Below are 6699 nucleotides of genomic sequence, written 5' to 3'. Positions count from 1 at the left end.
AATCTGTTCCAATGTGCTACGCTCAAGAAGAGTGAGGACATAGCCTTTTGATAGTCAGGTTCGAATCCTGCCTCGGGCATGGATGTGTGTGATGTCCTTAAGGTAGTTAGGTTTAAGTAGTTCTAAGTTCTAGGGGACTGATGACCTCAGAAGTTACGTCCCATATTGCTCAGAGCCATTTGAACCATTTGATAATCAAACTAGCGAAGAATGAACTCTGACTGTAGAAGCTTTCACTGTGCTGTCTCCTCAACAAAGACTTGTATTCCAAGTACGTACTTGAGTTTAGTTGTGAACTTTTTTCCCTGTTAGGAATAAGTTGCGAAGTTTGTTACGGTCAACAAAGACCATCTGCGCTGAATTCATTGTGTTCTGAAATATAGAGGATTAACTACATGCTTGTGTGTTTCTAGCGGAAATGTTCCAAGTTTTACAACATGGATATAGTATCTCTCTATCCCTGTTTTCTAGATTTCATCGCGTCTTGCCAGCTCCGTTGTTGACGATTTGTCAAACTTATTCCATTTGAAGCCGGCCGCCATAGCTATCAGTCAGGCTGAGCGAGGGAAGTCATGTGCCCCATAACATAAGATTTATTCTGTCACCGCACTGTCGCTGTTTCCGTATCGTATTTTCAAAGGCCGAAATTGGCGAGTAGTCCAATATTTGTCTAAATGGGCTTGGATTATAGTCCTCCAACCACACAGGCTGGCAGCTTGATCAGACCAGTTGTCGCTAATCTGCCGAATCGCTATATTAAACATTAAAATTCATTTTCCTTTCACTAATATGATGCTGATGTACGAGGGTTGTAACTCAAATAGCAACTATTTGTTCACAACCGATACAAAAGAGTTACATGTTTGCACCTGTTACTGGCCCTCAAGTACTCACCAGCGTCGTGTAGAACCCGTTGCCAGCGATGTGGAAGGCGTAGTATACCGTTAGCAGAGCCTGTTCTCTTGATGGTGCGAATGGAGCAGTCTACTGTCTGTCGAATCTCTGGAACAGTTCTGAAGCAATGCCACGAAGTAGTTCCTTCATCTTTGAAATCAAATCAAAGTCACAAGGACTTAAGTCCGGGGACCGGGCAGTATGGTGAATGGTACATTACTTCCTAATCCCATCGACAGAACAGAGCAGCCACAGCTGGCGCTGTATGCGCCCGCTCATTGTCGTGCAAAACGATGGGTGGGTTGTGCAGAAATTGTCGCTGCTTCTTTCACAAAACTGGTCGCAGGTGATGCTCCACAAACGAACAGTAATACTGCGCATTAGCGATCTGCTGTGCAGGAACGTAATGCTTTAGGATAACACCCTCACACCTGTACACGAGAATCACCATAACTTTAGACCGATCCATTCGCACCATCAACAGAACAGGCTCTGCTAACGATATACTACGCTTTCCACATCGCTGGCAACGGGTTCTACACAACGTTGGTGACTACCTTGAAGGACAGAAACAGGTGCAAACATGTAACTCTTTTGTATCAGTTGTGAATAAGTAATTGCCACTATTTAAGTTACAACCCTCGTATGACACCATCATTATTTTGTTAATGTAGACGCTTCCCAGTCTTGGCGAAGCGTTAACACGATCTGCTGACTGTTCCAGCAAATTGGGTACATTTTGATAAACTATACTAGTGCCTTCGTTAGCGCTGTATTGGTCTTTTCCCCAGATTACAAGAAAATTTTGATGGTTTGTCATAGACTGTCTGTTGTTTTTAAATTATTGTACGTTGTACGTTCCCTTTTGTAATTCAGTGCATGCTTTTCTGCAGATGCAAATTCTATCGTTGTTGCTGTTTGTGTTGTTACAGTCTTCAGTCGGAAGACAGCTTTGATGAGCTTTCCAAACTAGCCTAGCCTCTGGAAGCCTCTTCATCTCTGCTTAAGACTGCGGCCTATATCAACTTGAAGATGTTTGCTGCCGTTAGGCCATGGTCACCGATCATACTTCGTCAATCTACATACAGTTCCCTTGGTACCAAAACTGAAAATTCCTTAGAATGAAATTTTAAACCTACAGCGGAGTGTGCGCTGATATGAAACTTACTGGCAGATTAAAACTGTGTGCCGGACCGAGACTCGAACTCGAGACCTTTACCTTTCGATGGCAAGTGCTCTACGAACTAGGCTACCCAAGCAGGACTCACGCGCCGTCCCCACAGCTTTAATTCCACCAGTACCTCGTCTCCTACCTTCCAAACTTGACAGAAGCTCTCCTGCGAACCTTGCAGAACTAGCACTCCTGGAAGAAAGGATATTGCGGAGACATGGCTTAGCCATAGCCTGGAGGATGTTTCTAGAATGAAATTTTCACTCTACAGCGGAGTAGTCTGGTACACAGTTTTCATCTGCCAGGAAGTTTCATATCAGCGCACACTTCGCTGCAGAGTGAAAATTTCATTCTAGAAACATCCCCCAGGCTGTGGCTAAGCCATGTCTCTTCAATATCCCTTCTTCCAGGAGTGCTGGTTGTGCTAAGTTCGTAGGAGAGCTTCTGTGAAGATTGGAAGGTAGGAGACGAGGTACTGGCGGAATTAAAGATGTGAGGACGGGGCGTGAGTTGTGCTTGGGTAGCTCAGTTGGTAGAGCACTTGCCCGCGGAAGGCAAAAGTCCCAAGTTCGAGTCTCGGTTAATCTGTAAAGAAGTTTTAAAAATTCCTTGATACTTCAGAGCGAGGTGGCGCAGTGGCTAGCAGACCGGAATCGCATTCGTGAGAATGAGGGTTCAGATCCCCGCCCAACTATCCTGATGTAGGTTTTCCATGATTTTCCTCAATATCCCCTTACAAATGCCGGAATGATTACTTTGAGAAAGGCTGGGCCGATTTCCTTCCCCATCCTATAGTAATCATCCAATCTTTCGCTCGGTCTGTAATGACTCGGCTGTTGACGGGACGTTGAGCTGTAATGATACTTCCTTCTTGCTTTCCTCGATGCCTCAGGATGTGCCCAATCAATTGATCCCTTCTTTTAATCAAGTTATGCAATAAATATCTCTCCATCAAATTCATTGTGCGAAGTAAAAATTAAAGTAATAAAGTAAAAAGGGAAGTATTTTGTGTTTTAGTGTGTATGCTTCATTAATATCTGTTCCATCAGAGTAAAAGAATTTTTCGAAACGTCCTTGTCTCAACTGACATTTAAGTCCGTAACGTATGCATTTTCCGATAAAAGTGTGGAAAATGTATCTACCATTCTCGTTTTATTCTTCGAGTACGTCTGTCACATCTCGCACAGAGTCCACAATGACGGCGCGCCTCTTCCATCACGGCCCGATTAATTACACTTGTCCACTGCGCCCCATATCGTGTCACCGTTCAGATGTGTGAATATCTGCGCTCGCTCGCTCGCTCGCTCGCCGGCCCGCCGCACAAGTAGGCCAGCGTGCGTTAATGAGGACTCCCGTCAATGAGGCGCCTCGCACTGTCCTTTCGAAGCCTTTGTCGTTTTACTCGGCTGGTAACGGTTCGCTCATTAGGAAGAAAATAACGGCCGCGCGCCTCGCACCGAGGTGACAGCCGCTCTTCAGAACTAACGAGGGACGAAGATCTTCGACGCACAAAAATCTTGGGTTTGATGCTTTCAACTGTCGCTCAAAAGAAATAAAGATTCGGCTCTTTCAGAATTTGCCTTTGTACTGCTACCATTACTTTGATATCTTCGTTCCTATGATCAGATATACAACATGCATGCCACATATCACTATTTTAATGCGTTAGTCCTTGATCCGAACACGTCAAAATCAATAGTCACTTTCTCGATTCGTCCTTACTTCCATATGTCTCCCAAATCCATTAAAATACAGGTTCTCTCAATGACGTATTTGACGTGCCAAGAAAAAAAATGACGTTAAAATGCCAAGTTGGAACACTGTTAATGCTAATAATCAAGCAAGCAGAATCATCAGTACACTGTAAACGTTATAGTTAAGATCATTGTCGCTCAATAATAACCATTAAGGCAAAATTAATATACTGTTTGACAAAAAAGTAAGTACTCGAAAGTGAAAGATGAAACGAAATGAAACTTCACGGAAAGAGAGGGTATGTGATGTTAGGAGGGCGAGGTGAGAAGTAATAGCGACGAATTTGTTTCTACTGTTCTCGGGCCAACAGGAGGGTGCAGTCGTTTTCAAACCACGATATTTCCACAGCTTTCCTTGCCGTCATCTTCAGGTGATACCTGCAGACTGAGAGTCTCCGCTGAATCTCCTCCCCTTTATACTCTGATCGCCCCTCACCCCTTCCCCCGCGTCATGCCTCACGCGGCGCTGCCTGGTGGTGGGGAGGGCCGGGCTGCTGGCTGCTGGATGCGAACTGTGGACCATAAGATGTCCTGTGGCCTTCGTCGGGCGCGGAAGTCGCCTCCTTCAGAGTACGTATAGCTGATGGGCTGATCAACAGAGACGCCGGGTTCAACCTCAGCAAAGCATGGGGCCCATCACTCAGCCAGCTAAAAGCACAGCGCCGATCCAAAGCGACTTCCGCGACCGATGAAGGCCACAGTACATCTGATGGTCCACAGTTCGCATCCAGTAGCCAGCAGCCCGCCCCTCCCCACCACCACTCCACGCAGCGCCTCGTGAGGCATGACGCGGGGGAAGGGGTGGGGAGCGATCAGAGTATAAAGGGGAGGAGATTCAGCGGAGACACTCAGTCTGCTGGTATCACCTGAAGATGGCGGCAAGGAAAGCTGTCGAAATATCGTGGTTTGGAAACGACTGCACCCGGCTGGAGACCCGAGAACAGTACAAACAGTCAATTCGCCGGGAAAGCCTAACATCACACAGCGAAGAACTTGTTATTCTGTTCTCAACATCGGTTGGGATACGACAAATCCAATATATTACTTGGTCGACTTTTCCGCTTCGCATTCGCAGGTAGCAACACAATGCCGCTAGAGGGCTCCAAATTGTTGCGCATGACATGGCGATATATAACGTGAGAAACAGCTTGCTGTAATCGAGTTTCGAATTCAAAGCGTTCCTCCACACGTGGAACACCCTCTTCTTTAGCATGACAGTGCCAGACAACACACTAGCGCTGCGACATCTGCTACAATCTGGTGCCTTGGGTTTACTGTCATCGATCACCGTCCATGCAGTCCCGGCTTGTTCTCATCCGATTTTCATCTGATTCCAGAATAGAAGGAGTATCTTCTAGGACTTCACTTTGGTAGTACTAAAGCGGTGCAAGCAGAGTGAGGTTGTGGCTCCATTAATAAAGTCAAACTTTCTATAGTGACGATTTCGACAAAATGGTCTCTCTTTGGGAGAAACATTGAGTTCGTTACCAGGATTGCTACATTGAGGAATACACAGAAACGCAAAAAAAATTGTATAAAGATGCGTATTCAAATACAGAGATGTGTATACAAGCAGAAAACGATATTGCGGTCGGCAACGCCTATGTAAGACAACAAGTATCTGGCGCGGTAATTAGATCGGTTTCTGCTGCTACAGTGGCTGGTTATCAAGATTTAAGTGACTCTGTGGTGGTAATATAGTTTGGTGTTATAGTCGGCGCATGACCGATGGGACACAGCAGCTCCGAGGCAGCGATGAAAATTGGAAATTTTTCATAAGGTCTTATGGGACCAAACTGCTGAGGTCATTGGTCCCTAAGCTTATGCACTGCATAAGCTAACTTAAACTAATTTACGCTAAGGACAACACACACACACACATCCATGCCCAAGGGAGGACTCGAATCTCCGTCGGCGGAGCCGCGTGTACCGTGACAAGGCGCCCTAGACCATGCGGCTACCCCTCACGGCAGGCAGCGATTAAGTGGGGATTTTCCCGTACGACCATTTCACGAGTGTACCGTGAATATCAGAATCCGGTTAAACATGAAATTTCCGACATCGCTGAGGCCAGAAATAGATCCTGCAACAACAGGGGCAATGACAAAGAGAATCGCGCAATGTGACTGAAGTACAACCCTTCCCCAATTACTGCAAATTTCAGTGCTGGGCCATTAACAAGAGTCAGCGTGCGAACCATTCAACGAAAGAGCATCGATATGGGCTTTCGCAGCGCTAGGCTCGCTCATGTGCCCTTGACGACTGCACGACACAAAGCTTTACGCCTCGCCTGGGTGTCTCAACACAGGCATTGGACTGTGGATCACTGGAAACATGTTGCCTTGGCGGACAATCTCGTTTCAAGTTGTATCGAGCGAATGGACGTGTACTGTTATGGAGACAACCTCATGAATCCATGGACCCTGCATGCCAGGAGCGGACTGTTCAAGCTTTAGAAGGCTCTGTACAGGCATGGGACGTGTGCAGTTGGAGTGATATGGGATCCCTGATGCGACTAAATACGAGCCTGACAGTGACACGCACATAAGCGTTCTGTCTGATCACCTGCACCCATTCATGTTCATTGTGAATTCCGACGGACTTGTGAAATTCCAGCAGGACGATGCGACACCCCACAGTCAGAGTGTGGCTCCAGGAACACTCTTCTGAGTTTCAACATTTCCGATAGCCACCAGACTCACCAGATATGAACATTATTGCGCGTATCTAGGATGCGTTGCAACTGCTGTTCAGAAGAGATCTCCACCCCCTCGTACTCTTACGGATTTACAGACAGCCCTGCAGTATTCAAGGCGTCAGTTCCCGCCAGCACTACTTCAGACATTAGTCGAGTCCACGCCACGTCGTGTTGCGGCACTT

The sequence above is a fragment of the Schistocerca americana genome, chromosome 2 (genome assembly GCF_021461395.2).
Source record: "Schistocerca americana isolate TAMUIC-IGC-003095 chromosome 2, iqSchAmer2.1, whole genome shotgun sequence".
In the NCBI taxonomy this organism is placed as follows: domain Eukaryota; kingdom Metazoa; phylum Arthropoda; class Insecta; order Orthoptera; family Acrididae; genus Schistocerca; species Schistocerca americana.
The sequence above is the reverse complement of the archived record's forward strand: the minus strand, read 5'-3'. Positions refer to the sequence as shown.